Here is a 24,958-nt window from a genome sequence, read left to right as displayed (position 1 = left end):
TTAGTAAATTATTTAAGAAAATGAATAGAAATAAATAAAGATTGCATTTGCAAATTGCAATGATAGTTATAGTTATGGAAAAAAAATTCAAAAAAAAAAAAAGTTCAGAAAAGCATAGTTCTAGAAAAAATATCCTATTTATTATTCTAGATATTTTTTGTATTATTTTTCTCATTTTACATTATAATTATTATTATTTTACACATGTCTATACTCATTGTACTTGTTAGGTTATATTTAGCCAATGTTTCGAGTCTGTAAAGTTAGCATTTTCTCGTCTATTGGTGTCTTTTGGAGCAGTTTTACGCTTGATTTTCATTGTTTCAGGTTCCCGGGGTGTTAAAGTTCAAATTCAGTCAAATGGTGAAAAGACGGGACAAACTGGCAAAAAAATTGGAAAAATCGACTCCAGACGCGTCAGTACAGTAGTCGCGACCTCCATAGAGCCAGGTCGCAACCCTTTTTCATGGTCGCGACTCTGGTCGCGACTTCGATATTTGGCAGAAACTCGGTTTTTCGAGTTTTGCCTATAGTCGCAACCAACTTAAAGGCTAGTCGCGACTAGGTACGGAAATCGCAGTTTTGACTTAATTTTGATTTCTCTCTCAATTGGAGGCACACCTCTCATCCCTATATAAGGAATACGACTCTGAAGGTCAACCTAAGCAGAAAAAGACCTAAAAAGTGGATGAAGGTGGAGAGGAAGCTATCTTGAAAACCCGGAGCGATATCACCTTCCAGTTTCTTTCTTTTACCCTTAATTCCTTCTTTTATGTTTAGTTTTGTTTCTGAATTAATCATGGATGTTATTAAAGTTGTGATGAACTAAATTTCCCATTAAGGGAGGATGATGAATGTTGTTTAAGTTTATGCCTAGTTAATAAATAATTGACATTCCTTCATCTTGTTTGTGAATACTATCTATATTTGTGTTTAATTCCATGTGCAAGATTGATCACCTTTTACATGTTTAATGATCTCAATTCGAAATCTAAAAAGTGAGAATTAAGAATGCTAAAATTGGATAGTCTAGGTTTTGATGTGAAACGAAAGTATTTGCATAGCCTTTGTGACAAATAGATTATTGCTTAATGCTGATTTTGTGTTGATTTAATTAAGAAGTTAATTAGAGAACATAAGATTTAGAACCTAAAAGATCTGAAAAGAGTTAGGTTAATTTATAATCTGTCATTCACATTAAGATAAGGATAGCAATTAGGTATTAACATTGGTAACTTATCAACAGGATTCACCTCCCTAATCTCTTATCTTGATTAATCGTCGTTTATTTTCCTTTAAATTTTCTGAGTTATTTTCTTTAAAATTGCAAAATATTTGTTTTACCAAATAGAATCACAAGTATAGTTTAGTAGTACTTAATCTAATTCCCTGTGGTTCGACCTCACTTGCGTGAGATACTACTTGATTGCGTATACTTGCGTAGTAATCATAAAATTCGTAACAAGTTTTTGGCGCCGTTGCCGGGGAATTTTTTAAAGATTAATATTACACAAAATTATACTAACTTCTACTTTGGTATATTTTATCTTGCTGAATTTTTAACCTTTCTCTTGCAAAACTGTTCTTATCTATTTCAGGTATTTTGAGTGCATGCGCCGCCAAGGGCAAGCAGTTATACGACCCATTGACCCTGAAATTGAGAAGACTTGTAGGAGAAACCAAAGGAACAAGAGGCAAGAAGGAGTTTCAGCAACTTCTGAAACAACAGAAACCATGGCTGCTAATGTAAATGCGAGTGCTGCAAACAACGGTAGTAATGGTGGTGCCGTGGAAGATCAAGCTAATGGCCGTAGCTTGAGAGATTACATACTCCCTACTCTAACGGGAGTGCCGTCATGTATCAGGCCACCGGCAGTGGATGCGAATAACTTTGAGATCAAACCTGCCATACTTCAAATGGTGCAGTCTTCAGTTCAGTTTGGTGGCCTCCCTTCTGAAGATCCTAATCTGCATCTCTCTAACTTCATGGAACTTTGTGAAACTTTTAAAGTTAATGGAGTTAGTGATGATGCCATTCGACTGAGACTGTTCCCATTCTCGCTCAAAGAACGAGCCAAGAGTTGGTTAAACTCCTTGCCACCCAACTCTATTGCCACCTGGAATGATCTGGCCACGAAATTCTTGTTAAAGTTCTTTCCTCCAGCAAAGTCTGCCAAGCTGCGAGGAGAAATCAACAACTTCTGCCAACAAGATAATGAATCTCTCCATGAGTCTTGGGAGAGGTTTAAAGATCTGATCAGAAAGTGCCTTCATCATGGTATAGAGAAGTGGATGCTGGTCCACAATTTCTACAACGGGTTGGTAGGTAACACTAGAACTCTGATAGATGCAGCAGCTGGTGGAGCCTTTATGAGAAAGAGTTCTAATGAGGCTTACGATCTATTGGAGGAGATGGCTCTAAACAATCAACAGTGGCCAACTGAAAGGAGTCAAACTAAGAAAGTAGCTTGTGTGTTAGAGGTTGATGCCATTACAAAGTTGACATCTCAGGTTGAGGCATTGACAAAGCTAATTGCAGGGCAAGCTAAACAAGCCCAAGTTGTTTGTGAGATATGTGGAGGAAATCATCACTTTTCAGAGTGTCAAGAAGATGTGGATGATTTGCCAATGGATGAAGCAAAAGCCATTGGAAATTTTTCGCAGAACAACAACAACAATTTTGAGTTCAACCAAGGTGGTAACCGAAGAAACAGTGGGTTCTATCAGCAACGAAATCAGAACTAGACACAGAACCAGCAGTATACTCAGCAACAAAGCTCCAGTGGAAATTCTGGTTTGCAGACAGATTTATTGCTACAATTTATGACTGAAACTAGATCTTCCATTAAAGACTTGCAGACTCAGATGGGCCAACTAGCAACTCAGGTAGCAACCTATCCTCAAGAAAATTTTCCTAGTACAACTGAAGTTAATCCTAAAGAAAACTGCAACGCAATTACCCTGAGGAGCGGTAAGAAATATGATGGGCCTGAGATGATACGACCCGTGGAGGAAGAGATTAAAGGTCAACCAGTTCCAATCCCAACATCAACAGAAAAGAAGGCTATTGATTGCCCTGCACCACCACAACAGTCTCCACCAATCAGTATTGATCATCATGTAAGGATACCTTATCCTCAGAGACTCCGTAAGACCAATCTAGACAAGCAGTTCACCAAATTTCTAGAGGTTTTCAAAAGACTACACATCAACATTCCCTTTGCTGAAGCCTTGGAACAAATGCCCCGTTATGTGAAGTTCATGAAGGAGATATTGTCTAAGAAGAGGAAAATGGAGGACTATGAAACAGTGGCATTAACTGAGGAGTGTAGCGCCATTTTGCAAAAGAAACTCCCGCCCAAGCTTAAAGATCCGGGTAGTTTCAATATTCCATGCTCTATAGGGGGTTCAGTGGAAACTAAAGCTCTCTGTGATCTAGGAGCAAGCATTAATCTAATGCCCTTGTCTGTCTTCAAAAGGCTAGTATTGGGAAAAGCAAAGCCGACAACAGTGACTTTACAACTAGCGGATCGTTCTTTGACTCATCCTCGTGGGATAATTGAAGATGTACTGGTGAAGGTTGGTAAGTTTATCTTCCCTGCTGATTTCCTAATCCGGGTAGTTTCAATATTCCATGCTCTATAGGGGGTTCAGTGGAAACTAAAGCTCTCTGTGATCTAGGAGCAAGCATTAATCTAATGCCCTTGTCTGTCTTCAAAAGGCTAGTATTGGGAAAAGCAAAGCCGACAACAGTGACTTTACAACTAGCGGATCGTTCTTTGACTCATCCTCGTGGGATAATTGAAGATGTACTGGTGAAGGTTGGTAAGTTTATCTTCCCTGCTGATTTCCTAATTCTTGATATGGAGGAAGATTCAACTATTCCCATTATTTTGGGAAGACCATTCTTAGCCACGGGCCGAGCTTTAATAGATGTTCAAAAGGGGGAGTTAAAGTTGCGAGTGCAAGATGAAGAGGTCAGTTTTAATGTTTTTGCCCCAACCGAAATTCCTACTTGTTGCAAGATTGAGATGGTGAAGGGTTCTTTTGTTAAAGCCGATAAGAAGAGAGCAAAGCCTAAAGAGCGACTTCGAACGATTCGGCGGCGTTGGAAAAGATTGATGTGTGGTAATTCTGAAAGTGAGCTTACTCTTGTGCAAAACTCTGAAATCAACACTATTGGTGGTCAATTTTCTTCATTTAGTATGAGGGCTCTTTTGGATGAAAAGGGTCCACCCAACCCTTTCTGAGAGGGTCTCAGGTAAGTCTCTTTTCTCTGCATTTTATTGTATACATTGGGGACAATGTCATATTTAGTTTGGGGGGAGAGACTTAAAAATTTTAAATTTTCTGCACTTTAATTTTCTGTTTTAGTTTTTGTTTTAGTTAAGGAATGGAAATAAGCTAGAAGATAGTTGTATACTGCTGATTAGTGTGATGTGATCTGAAATTGTAAAATAACTGTGTGCTTGATTCTGTTAACTCCTTGGATTAGTTTAGATGCTTAGAAACCTGTGTATATCTGCAATTACTCAATCTGTGAAAATTGTTATAATTGTTTTACTATGGTTTGTGGTAAGATTGACAGGATAGCTTAGAACTTGTATGTTTATTCTTTTGAGATGAAATCCTTGATAATGTTCAATTGGAATATGACTTAGGCATTTGTTGGATAGTTTGAGCCTTTCAAGTCTACCGTAATAATGTGTATCCCTAGTTAACCTTTTGAGTCTAAATCTATTATGTTTTTCACCCATTGACTCGAAAAATTGTAACCACACTATTAATTTTTCTTCACCATGTTATCCATGATATCATAAGCTACATAATTAGTTAGGGGGAGGAGAAATATTTAGTGTGAGAAAATAGTGAAAGGGAGAAGAACTTGAAAGATTGAGAAGAGAAAAAATGTGTAATTCAATGTCACTGAAAAAAAAAATGATGAGAAAACGAATAAAAAGTAAGAATGTGTTTGGAAAAAAATTCAGTGATGTTGGAAATTCTCTCAATCTTGATAAATGCAGGAACATTATGGGGTTTTGAAAAAAAAAAAAAAGTAAGAAGCTTGTGGGTTCTGTTTGTGTGCTTATGATATCTTGAGCCAAAAATTGTCTTTTGTTTATCCCTGAATATCTGAGCCATATTTCCTAAACCTTAAAAAGACCTAATGATTCCAAAGGATACTGTCAACATTAGTGGAGAAAGGTAAGCATGCAAGCTTATGAGTTATCGGGCTGTGGAACTGTTGGAAAGAGTAAAACTTTTATAACAATATTTCACATATGAATAAATTTTGTGGTTGTACAGAGTGTTATGAATTGAGCATCTGAGTTAATTGTTAGAGTTAGTAGGATCGAAATTCTAGTTTATGCAAGGAAGAAAGCAGAGCATGAGTCAGCAGTGTAGTGATTATCTGATAGCGTAGGTAGTTTTTTTTCCCTTACTCGGGGGCGAGTAAGAGTCTAGTTTGGGGGAATTTTGTTAGGTTATATTTAACCTATGTTTTGGGTCTGTAAAGTTAGCATTTTCTCGTCTATTGGTGTCTTTTGGAGCAGTTTTACGCTTGATTTTCATTGTTTCAGGTTCATGGGTTTTAAAGTTCAAATTCAGTCAAATGGTGAAAAGACGGGACAAACTGGCAAAAAAATTGGAAAAATCGGCTCCAGACGCGTCAGTAGTCGCGACCTCCATAGAGCTGTTGGGTTTTGTGCCCTAAATAAAACTCATTTCAATATAATCATATTTACTTATTAATATAGATCAGAAATAACATTTAATGTTGCATGGTTCACATGATTTATTTCATGATTATATGTACATAATGTATAAATTCATCTGAAACCCTTTTCACATACTTGATCCTGTTTATTGTGCCGTCAACACATTGGAAAGTAAACATGACTATGTGAATAAAGTTTCCTAGATTTATCAGACATAGGGTTTTACTGATATGATAATCTACAACAAGAGTTTACTTGCATTTGGAGAAGTGCTATGTTCTTTCCAGAGCATTGGTTAAAGTAAAGCTCAGGTTGGATGCATGGAGTATGCATCGGAAGGGACCGATATTGAACTTTGACTTAGATTTGATTAAACTTACCGTAAAATCTATTCAAGTCAATATCGCCTAGTTGATCCTAGATCAAATGTTCTTAATCCTGTTATGATTAGGCTCAATCTTGAAAGGCTATTCGTGTTCTTTGATTTGTTAGTTAAGCCTACTTTTAGGTCAGGGTGATACGTACATTTTGGGAACACGGTAGTGCAATTGAGTGGGAGCGCTAGCATAAACATGGAATCTATAGCTTCTATCTGGCGAATAGTAAGCAAAGGATGATCTCCTTCGAGCTTGACCAAACGAACATAAATGGTGGAGTACTCATTTCACATAAGTTGAAATATCATTTATACGGGGTCAAGTGTTTTAAGGAATAAATACATTGTAGGGTGTAACGGTAATTTAATCCCTTTACAGTGTAGATCATTCATATAGAGGATCATTGATCACATTAGGATTATAACAATGGATAACTAATGATGTGTCATTATGGTGGAACATATAGAGCGTTCTATATACTGAGAGTGCAATTCTAAGTTCTATGCGTGGATTCAACGAAGAATTAATAAGTTAGTGAATTTTAGTGCTAAATTCTTGATCTACTTATTGGAAGCTCGGTTATATAGACCCATGGTCCCCCCACTAGTTGAGATAATATTGCTTGTAAGACTCATGTAATTGGTTTTGATTAATCAATTATAATTCTCAAATTAGACTATGTCTATTTGTGAATTTTTCACTAAGTAAGGGCGAAATTGTAAAGAAAGAGTTTTAGGGGCATATTTGTTAATTATGATACTTTGTATGGTTCAATTAATAAATATGATAAATGACAATATTATTTAATAATTATTTATAGTTATTAAATAGTTAGAATTGGCATTTAAATGGTTGAATTAGAAAATTGGCGTTTTTGAAAAAATCAGATGCAGAAAAGGTAAAACTGCAAAATTGCAAAAAGTGAGGCCCAAATCCACTAGTATAGGGCCTGCCACTTTTGTAGGAAATTTAAACTGATATTTTCATTATTTTAATGCCAAATAATTCAAACCTAACCCTAGTGGAATGCTATAAATAGATAGTGAAGGCTTCAGGAAAATTACACTTAAATTTTCTATTTTTCCTTCAGAGAAAAACCTGAGCCTTCTCTCTCCCTATCTTTGGTTGAACCCACTCTCTCTTTCTTCCCTCTCAAATTTCGAAATCCTTAGTGTATGAGTAGTGCCCACACACAGCAAGTGATACCTCAATCATAGTGAGGAAGATCGTGAAGAAAGATCATCAGCAAAGGAGGTTCAGCATCAAAGATTCAGAGAAAGAGATCCAGGTTCAGATATTTATAATGCTCTGCTACAAAAAGGAATCAAGGGCTAGATATCTGAACGGAAGGAGTCATATTATTCCGCTGCACCCAATGTAAGGTTTCCTAAACTTTATATGTGTTTATTTCATCGTTTTAGAAAGTTCATATTTAGGGTGTTAATAAACATACTTGTGAGTAGATCTAAGATCCTGGTAAAATAATTTCCAACAACTGGCCTTAGAGCCATGGTAATTGATTTACTTGCAAGAAATTTGGACTTTAAAACGATTCTTTGTATGTTCTTTGGATAGTATCATGTTGTATTGAGTGTTATTTGATGATTGATTGATGTTTGTGAAATTTTCGTGAAAAATAATTGCGATTTTATCTCTGGAATTATTTTTATTGGATAGTATGGAAAAAATTAAGCAAGTTAGCCTTTTACAGAACTTAATTTGGATTTTATTTGAATTAGTTATGATTTTTTGAAGATTTGAAAAAATCGGGGCTGTGCTGATATTTTCCTGCGATCGCAAATCTGTCCGTACAGTTTCAATTTTTTTTTTGTTTTTCTTCGATTTTCATGCTTTTTCATGGAATTATCTTCCGATTTTTGGTATAGTTTTGTATTTATACTATCACTATTCCTAATTCAATTCTAATTATCATTTTGAATTAATTTAATATTTTTTAAATTTAATTCAAGATATTAGTGTAATTTGAATTTGAATAGAATTAGTATCTATCTTCTTGCTTAAAAATCTATCTTATTTTTAAATTTGATTATATCTTTTTTTTTTTAAATTTAAGGTCAGATTTTATAAGATATTTATAAAATCTTTTAAGATATTTTTAAGATATCTTATCTTTTAAGATATTTTTAATTATATCTTATCTTTTAAGATTTTTTTTAAATTAAATCTTTTTAGATATTTTGACCTTATTTAAATTTAAAATAAGATATTTATAATCATGTAATTTTAAATAGACATAAGATATTTTGCTAACTTTTAAATTTTGTTATTTTATTTATTTAAATTAAATTTAAAATCTGAAAAGATATTTCATTTATCTTTTCTTATTTTTTTTATTTAATTTTTATTTATAAAATAACATTTAAAATTTAAAAGTAGTTAGCAAATTTTTGAAATGATATTTAGGTTGGTTGAAACCTAATTTTTCAAAAATTGTAGGTTTAATTTTAAATTTTCAAATTTTTTTTTTCCTAAAATAAATATTTTATTTATTTAATTAATTATTTCGAAATTAATAATTTAATATAAAATTAAATAAATCCTACATCCAACTATCCAGCTAACCTTGTTGCAGGAGTATGTGTTTTAGCTTATGTGTAAGTTTTCAAAACCTATTATTACTTGATTGCAAATAGCCATGGTTACTTTTTGCCAGATCTAATGATCTGATGGCTCCCTTGGTCAAGTTAATAATTTGTAACAGGTATATTTACAATCTTCTTTCATCTGTGTATGACCTAGCAACATGATAGGACCCATCCAAAGTGTGCCTGTGTGAGCCTATGTGTTTAATTTGATTATAGATACATATAGGTTGTTGTTGCTAAAATAAATTATCATAGTTCTTGATAGAATTTATTTAGGCCCATTTAGTTCTTGGGCCTATTCAATTAATAACAGTTGTTCTTATTAAGGTTAAATTCCTCTCTTTTGGGCCTTGTGTGAGAGTTGGGAGCCATAGAAGTGGGTACGACATACTGAACCCAGCACCCCCTCACATGAACCACCCCAATTGTGAAGGCCCATTTGCCTGATTTGAACAACTGTACTAGGTTAATTACACTAGTTTAACCTAATAAAATTGATTAGCAACATAATTAATTTCATTTATTTTGAAATTAATTTAAGAAAATTATAGTTTAAAGAATTCTTTATTCTAAGCTAAACTATATGTATTTTCTTGTATTTAATTAAATATAGAATTATAACCATCTAGATTCTTTCTGGAACTTAATTTAAATTTTTCATTAAATATTCTTATTTAAGTTGATATTTAGTTATCTACAACTAACCAACTTAAATCTGAATATCTTTTGAATTTCAAATTTCAAAATTAAGTTGAGGAATTTTAGGCATTGGTTATTAAGATTCTTTAGATATTTTTTAAGTTAATATCTTTTCGAATATTAACTTAAAATGGAATATTTTAAATTAAGTGGTTACAACTTAATTTTTGATATTTAATTAAATTTAAATTTTAAAATATTTAAGTTCTAGATTTTTTCTAATACAACTTAAATTAGATATTTTTTCAAATTTTGTGGAAAAGATACTTAGTCAAATAAGATATTTTCTAGATAGTTATTTCTAGACTACTTATTATTTCTAATATTAAATAGGAAAATATTATACATTGTGAAATTAATTATTTATATAATTAATTTTGGTACAATTTATTTTAGGTCTATTTTTCCTAGTATTAAACTAGAGATTAATAATTAAGCCTTCTCTACACTTAATTATTTATTTCTTGAATTTAATACATTTAATTAATTTGGAAATTAAATATCTAAGTTTATTTTCATCATGATACTTAAATATTTCTTTTTCATGACACTTAATTAAATAGAAAATTATTTTTAGTTGAAATTTAATTTTTCAACTAAATTTAAATAATTTTCAAAATATATTTTCTTTATTTTATTAATCAATTATCAAAATTGCATTTCTTAAATGGTAGAATTTCGAATTTTATCTTGAAAAATAGATTAAGTTGTAAATTAATTATTTTAATTAATTCTTGGATCAACTTAAATCAATGATTTTTTCATTTATTGATTAATTTAAAATAAATTGAATTAAAGTATATTATTAGAAATTGAATTAATTAGTCAAAGGAAAATCTAGATAGATGATATTTTTGCTTGAAGTATTTTTCTAGTGTATTTAATTAAATAGAAAATTAATATTTAAGTTGATTTTCATCATCATACTTAAATATTTGAAATTTTTCTTATATATTTAATTAAATAGGAAAATTATATTTTTTGTTGTAAATTAATTTTATTAATTAATTTTGGGCCAACATTAAATTAGAATAATTTTTCCATGATTTATTTTTTATTTTAATATGCATTTTTCGAAAATTGTATTCTTATATACTTTAATTTTTCGAAATGCAATATATATTTATAGAAAATTAAATTTGAGTTGTAAATTAATTTAATTTAATTTTGTAACAACTTAAATTGAATATTTTTCTAAATATTTATTGGAAATTATTACTAAGATGGAAATAATTCATGTTATTTTCATATCCATCTAAGTAAAATTTATAAATATTAAATTAAAATTTATATTTGGAATTTTTCATTCTAAATTGGAAATTTTAATTAATTAAATATATATTTAAAATAAATAGAATAAATAAAGAGAATCAAAGAAAATACAGCTCACTTTAAATAATGAGCTTGATTATTATTAAGATATTCGATCTCCATTGTTAGTCTTACAAAAGTTAAATGTTTTCAATATAACCTCGAGACGCTAGACTGCGTCCCCCTATGGATGGTTATTCGTTGAACGCATTTAACACCGTAAGATTTCATTTGATAAGTGTTTTGTGAGTTTTCGTCTCTATTTAGACTCTCCCCTACGGTGACTACTTAGAGATAAACTCATAAAACATGAAACAATGGTGGAAGCTCATAAAATGAGAATAACCTTGACTCTCGTCTACCGGGACAACGTTGGATTCTTATTTTGATCGAATAAAAGGTTGCTAGAATGGTTTCTATTTTAGAAGAGCTGACAACTCTATTCAATAAATGATGCTTTGACTCTCGCCTACTCTTAGGGACCTTTGTATCAGTTTGTTGAAAACCTTGGAAATTATTTAGGATTGTATGTTTTAGTATTTTCACTAGTCATTCCTACTTGCTATATGTTTATAATTTCTGAATTGTGTATGAATTTATAATGAACCATGTTATTTTCTGTTATTAAGTTGTAGTTTAATTTTGAATCTTCATTGTTGGTCTAACATGTTTGTTTTTCTAATGAGATAAATCCCTAATGGATTTTCACCATTAGACATACATAATAGTGTAAGATCTCGAAAGATAAGTATTGTATATGCGACATCTACTGTTCATCAATTGATGGCACCTTAGACTAGTATTTTTACAATATGAAACAAGAAGATTACATAATAAAGATTACTTTGTCTTTCGCTAATCGAAGCATCGTTGGATTCTTATTTATAAATGAAATTATCCTAATTCCTCTTAGCTTATTCATTTCGAATTAGCTTCAAAACATATCATTGGATGAATGGTCTATAAATCATTTCATGTCATTATATTTTCTCTTAAGAAATTAAATGACGCATATGATTATAATCCCGAAATTCTATTCCCAATTGATATAAATCCTCAATCTTAGAAATCTCCTACTTGTATGGGCAAATCTGACTTAGAGTTTGTATTAGTAGTGGTGGTCCAAGAAAGAATTACTCATTATATTTGGTTGAATTTAAGTCTTTGACTTCAATTTTAGAATCCAAACAAAAATTTTCTTATATTTCTAATTCCAGATACAATACAATTACACTTTCTCAAGTGTTTAATATCCATATTTTATTAATGGATTCAAACTGTATGGAATATGAGTTAGGTATTCTGTGACCAGGATCCACTTGCAGTATTCTATGAACTCGTTGATTTAACTATACCTAAGTCATCTAAAGACACTACCACATTTTTTTAATCTATGGCATTTGTATCTTGTTCATAGTGGATTTGACAAGATCAATCTCTGCAAAGAGTTAATATGCCTATATCCACTGAAAGTAGTTCATCTCATTCGCAGATGGATGTACATTCAGGGGTGGATATGAGTTTTTCGTTGTATTCTTAAAACGATCACTCTAGATTATACCTTATGCAAAGAAATTTGAAATGTTTGAAAAATTTCATTAATTTCTAGCAATGGTTAAAACCATTAAGGTAAGTGGTTAAAGATCTTGCGAACTGATAGGGGTGGAGAAATAGTTAGTAGATATGCAGTTCAAAGATCATTAAATTGATTTTTGAATTATATCCAAACTTACCTCCCCAGAAATTTTGAGTTGCATGTTGATGATTAGTTACTAGTCATTGCCTAAATCCTTCTATGGTAATACAATTTCAGAATGATGTAATGGTTGTATACTTAATGTAAATCATTACTAGATTCATGGATGACCTAATCAAAAACTTAAGAAAAGCTAGAACTGTTAACCATGGTTTGTTAGCTATTCTAAGTGATTAGGGGTGGACCATCCCATTGTCAATAGATAAGAAAGTGTTTGTTCAAACAAATACTACTTTTCTAAGATAATGACTAAGTCTGAAAACAAGTAGCAAATAAAGGAGATATTTAATTCTTGATTCCAAAAGTGTTCTATCATCTTATTTAATATATGATGATCCCACTGCCTTTGTTGTCTTGTCACAACCAAAGAGGTTAATACCATTTAGTTTCTTCGACATAATTCACGGTACCTTGTCGTAGTGGGAGAGTTTCTAGGAACTCACCTTCTTATGACTTAGGAGACACTAGTGATTAAAATCCATTGTGAGTTTAAACAAGTAATGGATTGTCAAGATAAGAAACTAAGAAGAAAGCCAATAGAACTATGGTTTAATCCATTCACATGGAGTAACCTAAAGTTTTCTATTACAAGGACATAAAAGGAAATTTTCGTTTATAAGTCCATTCAATGGACTTAACAAAACTTCCTGTTCCTAGTATTATAGGTTTGAGTTTATCTAAACCTATGGCTTGTGGTACACCTGGTAATTACTTACTCTAATGCAAGCAACTTACTTTAGTAAGATGCTGAAGCATTTTCTTTCTAATGGCAATCTATAGAAGCTTCACAACTTCTTAGGCATAGATTTTATCTAAGGAAAAGTCTTAACTATTCCAGAAAAGATAAAGCCATGAAAGAATTTCTTACATCAACAGTGAGAGGTCTTAGATATGCTTTTGTATGCCTTAGACCAGACACCTACTGTTGAGTGGGAGTAATGAGTAGGTATCAGATTAATCCAGGAGAAGAACATTGGAAGACAATCAAGTAAATCTTAAGATTAAGAAGAGGAACTATATGTTAGTCTATAAGGGTGTGTTTAAAACTCTTAGAATACACCATATCAGATTTTGAAATTTGCCTTTGTGCTAGTAAATCTTTCTGATAAGATGGTGATTACTCTGGGGGTGGAATAGTGATTTTGGAGAAGTGTAAAAACCTATGTGAAGTCTCTAGGTCTACCAGAGAGAGACTGAATGTTAAAGCTGCAGGAAAGGTACTTATTCAGTCTAAGGAAAGTTCTATACATCTTTGCACTACTACAAAATTCACTATTCACGTCGGTCAACGCGACTGTTCATCGCGTTGACCGACGTGAATAGTATCCTATTCATTATATTCGTCGTTTGAAAAATGACACAAAAAATAAACAATTTGCGTCGGTTCCATATCCCTCACTAATTACCCAACCGACGGTAAAAGTCAAAAAATTAAAAAAAAATACAAACATTTAGCGACGTTTTTAAAGGCTCACGAATTCTTTGCGTGACGTTTTTAAACCGACGGTAAAGAGATTGCGAGTGTGGAAAAACGACGCAAATTCTCCTATTATTCACTTACCCCCAAACATCCGACTATTCATTTTCGAACAGTAGGCATCCTAAGCTCTCATGCGGTTTTGCTCTGAAGGGCTCGCGCATCCTCAACTCTGAAGGGCTCGCGATTTCGCTCACTGGCGTAGGTCTCCTCTCCCACCTTCGTAAGTCTCTCTCTTTCCCTATCTTTCTCTCTTGCTTTCTCTCAACTAATCTCTCTCTCAGTCTCCCTTTCGCGATTACACTACACATCACATCATATTAATCTATTCACAAACAGACTGTGTATAAACTTCACTTAAAAAAAAATTCCCTTTAATATATATCTATTATGTAGTGATTACATTACTTTGTATGGTGAGGCCAATATTTTTTTGAGTAATGGACTTGTGGTAGGTTAGAACTTGTTGAGAAAAATCATTAATGGACGTACAGTTCATATCATCATGTACATCTACTTTAATTTCGCTCATTTGGAATAATATGATTTGTATTCAATAAATGTTTGTTTGTGCTAGATCCATTCCTTCCATCATCGACATCTACAATCTCGACGACGTCGTAACTGTCTCCCAGCTCCGTTCCACCATCGCTTCTCAGATCCGCAAGAACTCTCACTCCACCAATCCCAAGGTCTTTCTCTTTCTCTCTTTCTCATTTCATTCACTCAAACTGTTTTTCTGGCTATTATTATGCTATATTTCTTGTTTGAGAATCATGCCTGTAAACTGTTTGATGGAGTGTTTGTTAGAAAAAATTATGGAAGAAGGCTGTGTTTGAGGGTATTTTTTCTTTCTATTGTCTATTGATGTTTATTGAGAATATAGTGTAGGATTTGGTAATAGGAGGAGAAAGGTTTTTCAGTTCCTTGCTGTGTCTAAGTTTGAGTAAATCTTTAGATAAATTTAAAGATGACTTAGATGGTACAAGAAAAAATTATATCATCACGCAGTTCACACTACCAACGAAGTTGGCAACTTGTAGAATAATGTGGCTAGATCATATATAAATGTTAATATATAGTACATTATAAATATTTATATATAATACCACGTACATACTCCAACATCAACTGAATATAAACACAACCATATATATATATAGATATAGTTTTGGTTCAATGATTATTTCTGGGCATACCAATCAAGTTCAAGAAGATGAGTTATATTGTATTAAGGAGATAATATGAAGTGGGCAGTACTTAAAACAAAAAACAAAATTTTCAGTTGAGAAACAAGCTTTTCATGAAGGTATGTAATGTTTAAGGTGCAGTGCTGGTAGAGATTTGTTGTGGGGTTTGGGTGAGATTATCTGTCTGCATTGATAGCATGAACCTATACCATTCTTATTCACTAGTCAAATATATCTTGGCTAGCAATATCTGAATAATATTGTATTTTATAGCTAAATATGTAAATCAATTTCTAGTGCTGTATACATTATTATGTCTCATTAAAGATAATAACCATTTCAAATATGAGGGCTGATTCATGTGTTAAGTTCATACTCATTACTTGTCATCAATCTCTCTTCAACCCTTCACCAGTCCCAAATTTCAGCCAAAAACAGAATGAAGAGATTATTGAAAGAAAAATACCTGTTTGCAAGAGTTCAGTCTAGATATAGTCATCTCTTCACCATTGTTTGTTGAAAATGTGCTTTATTTTGATTATGTCTTTATGGATTTATATAAGGAGATGACCCCTTTTTATTAACAGAAAGAATAATAGCAAGTATCTTTTCCTAGGATTAGAAAAATATTGTTTTATAGTTATTAGATCGAATATATATATATATATATATAGAGAGAGAGGGAGAGAGAGAGACAGTTAAATATCGTATTAGTATATGTGCTGATCTTAATTGTAGGCATCTTTAGAGATATCGTATTAGTATATGTAAAATACTGATTCTAAGCCAGAAAAAGAAAAATGATCATCCAAATCAAATAATTTATATGTACTCGATCAGTTTAGATTGTTCAAAGATTTGGGAGGAACATAATAATAATCATAATAATCATCATCTTGTACAATATTGATTATTATTAATGTTCACACTCCGAAGAGAGGCTTTATTTGGTTTTTGTAATTTTTCACATCACTACTTTTATTCACAATGCAGCTTTTCAATTGTGGTAGTATCTTTTGAAGAAATTGCTTGAACGCTAGCTTGGAATTGGTAAGCTAATTTATTTCTTTATATTTTATAAATCCTAGAAGAGTTTGAATCCTAGATATTCATCCATAGTGAAGTAAGTTATGGGATTGCATGACTGCGGTCGGATGGGTGGTAATATTTGTACTGTTAATTATAATTTTGTTTCTTTGTATTATTGTGGATGTTTTAATAGATTAATTGCATGTTTAAAATTTTCGGGAACGTCCGAATTATAGATGTTATGCTGCCGAAATTTCCAATAGGATTAGTATTTTATTGAATTAATTAGGTTAAGTTGAAATAGAATTATTTTATTATATTAATTAGGTTAATTAAATTGTTGTTTTGTTAGAAGTTTCGAAATGGATAGAGATTGGAGGAAGATTATCCAGCCGGATAGAGTACAATGTGGTTATTATGTTATGAAAATTATCCAGAGTTTCATGACGGTTGTTAATCCTGCAAGTTTTTTGAAAAATCATGTAAACATGAATAACTACTCTTCTTTATTTAGTTTGTATTTTAATTATATATACTTTTAATATAATGATTAATGTTTTTTATCTTTTGTTTTACAGTTCAAGTTAGACGCTCGCTATAGTAACGAGGAGATCAATGTCGTACGGGATGAGTGGGCCGAATTTGTGAAGCCTTTGATTATAGATTAAATACTTAAGGTTACTAAACTTTTGTTATAATACATGAGTAACAAGTTTTATGATTATTGTTATCTTTTGCAAATGTTATTAGTTTATATTTAGTTTACGATATACATGGAATTTAAGTTTTAGAATCGATTTTATTAACAATTTTGGTATTGTGTGATTAGTTAATAGAATCGATTACTAATTTTATATAAGTTTTAAAAATATTATTTTAAGTTTTATATAAGTTAATTTTTTTTTTTTGTATTATTCTAAAATTTGATAATGCAGGTGGGGAAAATTGCATGAAAAATTTGCAATTTTCCCTTACTTATATTTGTGCTTCATTTTATAAGTGACGCAATAGGTAAAAAAAAAGTATTTTCGTAATAGATATGATATTTTTAAACCGACAGAATAAGTTTTTTATGATAGTTTTAAAATGCCATGAAACATTTAGCGTCATTTTTAAACCGACGCTTAAAATAAAATAGAAAAGTAAGTATTTAGCGTCGGTTTATAAATGTCGAAATTGTTTTTTTGCGTCGTTTTGAAAATGACGCTAATAAAAAACTATTTGCGACTACGGTATATACGTCGGTTTTATAAACCGACGTAAATTCTTTAAGTGACACTTAAAAATAGACGTGAATAGTGAATTTTGTAGTAGTGTTGGCACCATTCCAAATTGCCTTAAACTACTAGTGTTAATTTCCTGATTAACCAAAAGTAGTTGCCAAGGATATAGAATCTAGTATCCCAAGAGAGTAGACATATAGAGAGGAATTTCACATTATCAATGATTTTGTGATTAAGGAAGAGTAATAGTGGAGAAAATGTTGTGGTTAATTCAACCTTTCAGATCCTATTACGAGGAGTTTACTACTACTACACTTGTTTTGTATATCAAGGTGTTGAGATTATTTGAAACACACTTTTTGTTTTATATTAGTGCAAGTGGGAGTTTGTTGGGTTTTGTGCCCTAAATAAAACTCATTTCAATATAATCAGATTTACTTATTAATATAGATCAGAAATAACATTTAATGTTGCATGGTTCACATGATTTATTTCATGATTATATGTACATAATGTATAAATTCATCTGAAACCCTTTTCACATACTTGATCTTTTGTTTATTGTGCGATCGACACATTGGAAAGTAAACATGACTATGTGAATAAAGTTTCCTAGATTTATCAGACATAGGGTTTTACTGATATGATAATCTACAACAAGAGTTTACTTGCATTTGGAGAAGTGCTATGTTCTTTCCAGAGCATTGGTTAAAGTAAAGCTCAGGTTGGATGCATGGAGTATGCATCGGAAGGGACCGATATTGAACTTTGACTTAGATTTGATTAAACTTACCGTAAAATCTATTCAAGTCAATATCGCCTAGTTGATCCTAGATCAAATGATCTTAATCCTGTTATGATTAGGCTCAATCTTGAAAGGCTATTCGTGTTCTTTGATTTGTTAGTTAAGCCTACTTTTAGGTCAGGGTGATACGTACATTTTGGGAACACGGTAGTGCAATTGAGTGGGAGCGCTAGCATAAACATGGAATCTATAGCTTCTATCTGGCGAATAGTAAGCAAAGGATGATCTCCTTCGAGCTTGACCAAACGAACATAAATGGTGGAGTACTCATTTCACATAAGTTGAAATATCATTTATACGGGGTCAAGTGTTTTAAGGAATAAATACATTTTAGGGTGTAACGGTAATTTAATCCCTTTACAGTGTAAATCATTCATATAGAGGATCATTGATCACATTAGGATTATAACAATGGATAACTAATGATGTGTCTATATGGTGGAACATATAGAGCATTCTATATACTGAGAGTGCAATTCTAAGTTCTATGCGTGGCTTCAACGAAGAATTAATAAGTTAGTGAATTTTAGTGCTAAATTCTTGATCTACTTATTGGAAGCTCGGTTATATAGACCCATGGTCCCCCCACTAGTTGAGATAATATTGCTTGTAAGACTCATGTAATTGGTTTTGATTAATCAATTATAATTCTCAAATTAGACTATGTCTATTTGTGAATTTTTCACTAAGTAAGGGTGAAATTGTAAAGAAAGAGTTTTAGGGGCATATTTGTTAATTATGATACTTTGTATGGTTCAATTAATAAATATGATAAATGACAATATTATTTAATCATTATTTATAGTTATTAAATAGTTAGAATTGGCATTTAAATGGTTGAATTAGAAAATTGGCGTTTTTGAAAAAATCAGATGCAGAAAAGGTAAAACTGCAAAATTGCAAAAAGTGAGGCCCAAATCCACTAGTATAGGGCCTGCCACTTTTGTAGGAAATTTAAACTGATATTTTCATTATTTTAATGCCAAATAATTCAAACCTAACCCTAGTGGAATGCTATAAATAGATAGTGAAGGCTTCAGGAAAATTACACTTAAATTTTCTATTTTTCCTTCAGAGAAAAACCTGAGCCTTCTCTCTTCCTATCTTTGGCTGAACCCACTCTCTCTTTCTTCCCTCTCAAATTTTGAAATCCTTAGTGTATGAGTAGTGCCCACACACAGCAAGTGATACCTCAATCATAGTGAGGAAGATCGTGAAGAAAGATCATCAGCAAAGGAGGTTCAGCATCAAAGATTCAGAGAAAGAGATCCAGGTTCAGATATTGATAATGCTCTGCTACAGAAAGGAATCAAGGGCTAGATATCTGAACGGAAGGAGTCATATTATTCCGCTGCACCCAATGTAAGGTTTCCTAAACTTTCTATGTGTTTATTTCATCGTTTTAGAAAGTTCATATTTAGGGTGTTAATAAACATACTTGTGAGTAGATCTAAGATCCTGGTAAAATAATTTCCAACAAGAGCTAGGTCGCGACCCTTTTTCATGGTCGCAACTCTGGTCGCAACTTCGAGATTTGGTAGAAACTCGGTTTTTCGAGTTTTGCCTATAGTCGCGACCAGCTTAAAGGCTAGTCGCGACTAGGTATGGAAATCGCAGTTTTGACCTAATTTTGATTTTTCTCTCAATTGGAAGCACACCTCTCATCCCTATATAAGGAATACGACTCTGAAGGTCAACCTAAGTAGAAAAAGACCTAAAAAGTGGATGAAGGTTGAGAGGAAGCTATCTTGAAGACTCGGAGCGATATCACCTTCTAGTTTCTTTCTTTTACCCTTAATTCCTTCTTTTATGTTTAGTTTTGTTTCTGAATTAATCATGGATGTTTTTAAAGTTGTGATGAACTAAATTTCCCATTAAGGGAGGATGATGAATGTTGTTTAAGTTTATGCCTAGTTAATAAATAATTGCCATTCCTTCATCTTGTTTGTGAATACTATCTATATTTGTGTTTAATTCCATGTGCAAGATTGATCACCTTTTACATGTTTAATGATCTCAATTCGAAATCTAAAAAGTGAGAATTGAGAATGCTAAAATTGGATAGTCTAGGTTTCGATGTGAAACGAAAGTATTTGCATAGCCTTTGTGACAAATAGATTATTGCTTAATGCTGATTTTGTGTTGATTTAATTAAGAAGTTAATTAGAGAACATAAGATTTAGAACCTAAAAGATTTGAAAAGAGTTAGGTTAATTTATAATCTGTCATTCACATTAAGATAATGATAGTAATTAGGTATTAACATTGGTAACTTATCAACAGGATTCACCTCCCTAATCTCTCATCTTGATTAATCGTCGTTTATTTTCCTTTAAATTTTCTGAGTTATTTTCTTTAAAATTGCAAAATATTTGTTTTACCAAATAGAATCACAAGTATAGTTTAGTAGTACTTAATCCAATTCCCTGTGGTTCGACCTTACTTGCGTGAGATACTACTTGATTGCGTATACTTGCGTAGTAATCATAAAATTCGTAACAGTACTAAAAAAACTTTATGCATAGGTTAGGAAACACAATTTATAAATAATCTAATAATAGTAAAATTATTGTAGTCAGGGGCATATTTATAAAATCAATTGAGTAAATTATTATTATTATTATTATTATTATTATTATAATAATAATAATATTGTGAATTAAGATAAAAATGTTAAATGTTACTAAAATAATTTTATATAAATAATTGAAAATATTTATAAATCGCACACGAAGCACGGTTTGTTTCTTAATTTATATATATATATATATATATATTGAAGGTAATTATTAGGATATTTGCATGCCCCAAAAATTATTACTTGTACCCTCTAAATTTTCTTTCATATTAAAAAGACGAGTGATAATTACAATTTCTTATTATAGTCTCTTAATCAACCACCAAATACACGTGGAAATATATATATTTTTTATAACGATATTCGTTTACAATATAATTTCTATAAATTTTTAATTTTCTCTAAATATTTAATAGTGCCAAAAACAAATTTTAACACGTTTGGTAAATCATAATATCAAAAACTCTATTGTCGATACTTTAAATTATTCAATTTTTTAAAAAAATTTACAAGCTTGATATTATTTCTATAACGAACATTGCCATAAAAATGAATTTGAAAATAAAAATAAAAAAAATTCAAACATATGTTTTGAGGCCACAGCTTGACTAAGAGCCAGTTTGGCACAGCTATGCTGTGGGGAAAAGTAGCTGTAGCTGTGCTGTGGGAAAAAGTAGCTGTAGCAGAACTGTGGAAAAAAGCTGAGCTGAGTGTTTGGTAAATTATAATTTTTAAAGTGCTGTGAGTTGTTAAGATTCCATTATAATAATGATAATATTTTAATCTAGTTCATTATAATCACAAATATATATAAAAATATGTTATATAATTATATTTATTTTTTTTATATATTTTTAATTATTTTTTTCTATAGTATAAATTTATATGCATTTGATAAAAATAATTTTTAATATTTTTAAATTATATTTTTATCACTTGCAAAAGATAAAATTGTAGTTTATAAGAAACATAAATTGATATTGTTTGTTAATAATAAAAATATAAATATAAATTATTTTTTAAAATAAAATAAAAAATTAGAAATTTCAATATTATTTATTTTTAAATATTTTTTCATTTAAAAAAATATTTTTATTTTTTATAATATATAATAAATAATTAAATAAATTTTTAGTAAAAATAATTTATTATAGTCTTTTAATCAAAACAACTTCTTCTAAAAGTTGGGTTGTACCAGCTTTAGCTTTTAGCTGTAGCTTTTAGCTGTAGCTTTTCCATAAATTCTTCAATAAGCTGTTATTTAACGGCTTACCAAACACCTTTTTGTCACAACTTTTTTGAAAAGCAGCTTTTAGCTTTTCCAAAAGCTGTGCCAAACGGGCCCTAAGAGATTGAAATAGAAAATTAAGAGTAACACTTATCTATTAAAAATTTCCCCAACCTAAGTGCTAATATAAGATTTCTGTTAAAGATAATTTTATATTCCATCATATATATCTTTATATATTAAAAGTGCCTATTTAACGACAATTCTTGGTTTAACGATTTTTTTTTTAACGCCAAAAAAATAATTTTTATTTTTTTTTAAACGGGTTCTTTTAACGCCGTTAACTTTTTTCTTATAAAAATATATATAAAAAAAAACATTCATCTCAATCGTTTCAGACTTTTCACTCTTCTCGAAGAGACAACCATGGTTAAAACTTAAAACTGCCATATTGTATCAAAGGTTGATACTAATTTGATAACGAATGCAGGAGAGAGAAAGCTATTGTTGGATCTTAGTATCGCGAGGCCTAGAACTGCATGGGAAGTCTCGGATCGAAATGTTGCGATCGCGTTGCTAAATCGGGCCAAGACATTGTTGTTCGGATCGCCTGAGCATCACAAAGCTCTTGCGAATCAGTACTCGGAGTTCGGAAAGAGCGTGCTATCTAAGAATGGAACCAGTGCTTTGAACGAAGCCTTGAGGCTTATGAACGAGGCTCTGGATTTGTATGAGAAGGGACTGCACGCAGCGAGAACTCGGGAATGCATGCTCGAGCTTAAGGAATTGAAATTGAAGACTCTCCGATTCATCTCAGCAGTTCATCTGCAGATGGGTGAGTTTGAGAGTGTTATTAAGTGTGTGAAGGTGTTGAGAGAAGGTGACAATGAGGACCGTCATCCTAGCTTGCCTGTGCTTGCCTTGAAGGCGTGGTTGGGTTTGCGAAGGTTTGCTGAGGCAGAGAAAGAGCTGAGGGGAATGGTGGTGAATAAGGGGATTCCGGAGAGCGTTTGGGTATCTTCTGTGGAGGCTTACTTTCAGGCTGCGGGAACAGCTGGATTAGAGACGGCAAAGGAAGTGTTCTTGGGACTTTTCATCTCTAGATCTCGCCGACATCAAGATCCAGAGCCCGTCGATCGATTTCAGCGATGTTGATTGGAAATCCAAATTTTCAGTACCGGGAATATGAATGAGTTGAGGTTTTGATTGATTTCAATATTGAAGTTAAAACAAGCAATCAACGATCAATTTCAATGCTTGTGTCTCTCAACCCACATATTTCTCATCCAGGCATTGCAGAAAAAAAAAATTATGTAGGAAATTTTACTCAGCGTATATATTCATCCATTTCATTCACTATGTATATATATATGTTTATGTGTGCTTGTAAATTTTTCTAATTTAATTAGGCAGGGTATGGCCTACAAAACTACAGAAAATAATTTAGTTTTTTGTTAATTAAAGTGACCGAGGAGATCAATCAAAAGAAATTGATGAAATTGATGGTTTTAGCTTTCTTCCAAACTCTTCATTTTCAAAAATAAAGGGTATTCTGCAATTTCAGATTTTCCTGCTCATACATACATACTTATACCTGACTTTAGAGGAGAATATATAGCAGTAGCAATTGGTATATTTGCAGTGACATATACCTGACTTTTTTTTTGGTCATTCCGGGTGGTCATCAGATTGTTTATTAGGGTTAAATTTTTTATTTTTAGCCGATATTAACATAAACTGTCATATATAGTTGAGATTACTGGCAATCAACATTGATTTGGGCCTTTCCACACCTTTAATTATATATGGTGAAAATACTGTACTATTATTCAAGGTTAACATAAACTATCATATATGAGTGATATCCATCTTAATATTTTGACGAGTAAAATCAAGAAGAATATTATCTAAGTGCTAAAAGTATGGTATATAAACAATTTTGATTTGTTGTTTTCAGATTTATGATTGCATAAAAAATTACTTCTTTAAAGGTTACCGAACAGTATTATTATTTGCCACATTATAATATTATATTAATTTATTTTTGTGCAACTGATCACATTATCTAATGGAATGTTCCATTTAGATAGATTTTTCTGTTATTTTTTTTTTGTTTAAATATGAATTTGAATTAAAGTAATATACGTGTATATTAAATAAATATAAATATACATGTGTTTCCTATTTAAAAGTTATTTGAATGTTATTCAAATTATTGTTATTTTTTTTTTTTTAAGAAACTGGATATTTTTAGTTATGCTCATAAATATCATCATGAAATAAGGAAGCAGTTTTAATTTGAAAATCTTTTATACGCATTCTTTGTATCTAAGACTCTGAAACTTCTTATTCTTCTCTCGCTCTCTCTTTCTCCCTGTGCAAGTTAGTAATCCACACTTGGCCATCATTTTTCATCAACAAAGCTTTTATTTGAAGACCAAAGCTTGGTATATATACCAACATTTCAAATTATTATTTTCATCAATAAAGGGTATTCTGCAATTTCAGATTTTACTGCTCATACATACATACTTATCTTAATTTATTTTTTGTTACGTGGTTTTAGTATTTATCGAGTAGTGGTGAATTGTTGACTTCTGAAATGAAATTTTGCCCAAATACTAGCTTTGTCATTATAGGAATTTATTATTTAAGCTTCGTACTATCTTTTTAATGTAGATGGGTGCAAGAATGACCTTTGTGTGATTTTATTTACAGGGAAGAAGAAGGAAAGCCAAGTACATCACCAAGTCACAGGGTGTCAAGCATTTTCAAGTCAATTTACCTCTTTTCAGGTCAGTATATTATTCTCATATTCACTGATGTTGTGCCATGTCTTTTGAGCATTTATGTTGGAATTTGTATAAGTTATGTGTTCTTTGTATGAGTCATTTACGTTTTGGGTATCATTTGTGTTGGGTGGAGTTTGTTTTTATTCGATTTCACTATGTTATATTTG

General features: G+C 31.4%; 1 long non-coding RNA gene and 1 other non-coding gene across 2 annotated transcripts; one reads left to right on the top strand and one right to left on the bottom strand.

Moving 5' to 3' along the window:
- Positions 1–2,175: 2,175 nt before the first annotated feature.
- LOC115708407 (small nucleolar RNA R71) lies at positions 2,176–2,282 on the bottom strand. The gene has a single exon (XR_004009909.2). It is a non-coding gene; the product is annotated as a small nucleolar RNA R71 (small nucleolar RNA).
- An 11,732-nt stretch (positions 2,283–14,014) lies between these two features.
- Positions 14,015–16,974, top strand: LOC133034776 (uncharacterized). Its single transcript, XR_009686131.1, has 5 exons — positions 14,015–14,169; positions 14,524–14,638; positions 16,130–16,186; positions 16,518–16,647; positions 16,744–16,974. It is a non-coding gene; the product is annotated as an uncharacterized LOC133034776 (long non-coding RNA).
- Positions 16,975–24,958: the final 7,984 nt, after the last annotated feature.

This window comes from Cannabis sativa, chromosome 2 (genome assembly GCF_029168945.1).
Source record: "Cannabis sativa cultivar Pink pepper isolate KNU-18-1 chromosome 2, ASM2916894v1, whole genome shotgun sequence".
In the NCBI taxonomy this organism is placed as follows: Eukaryota; Viridiplantae; Streptophyta; class Magnoliopsida; order Rosales; family Cannabaceae; genus Cannabis; species Cannabis sativa.
Note: the sequence above shows the minus strand (reverse complement) of the source record. Positions and strands in the feature narration are given on the sequence as shown.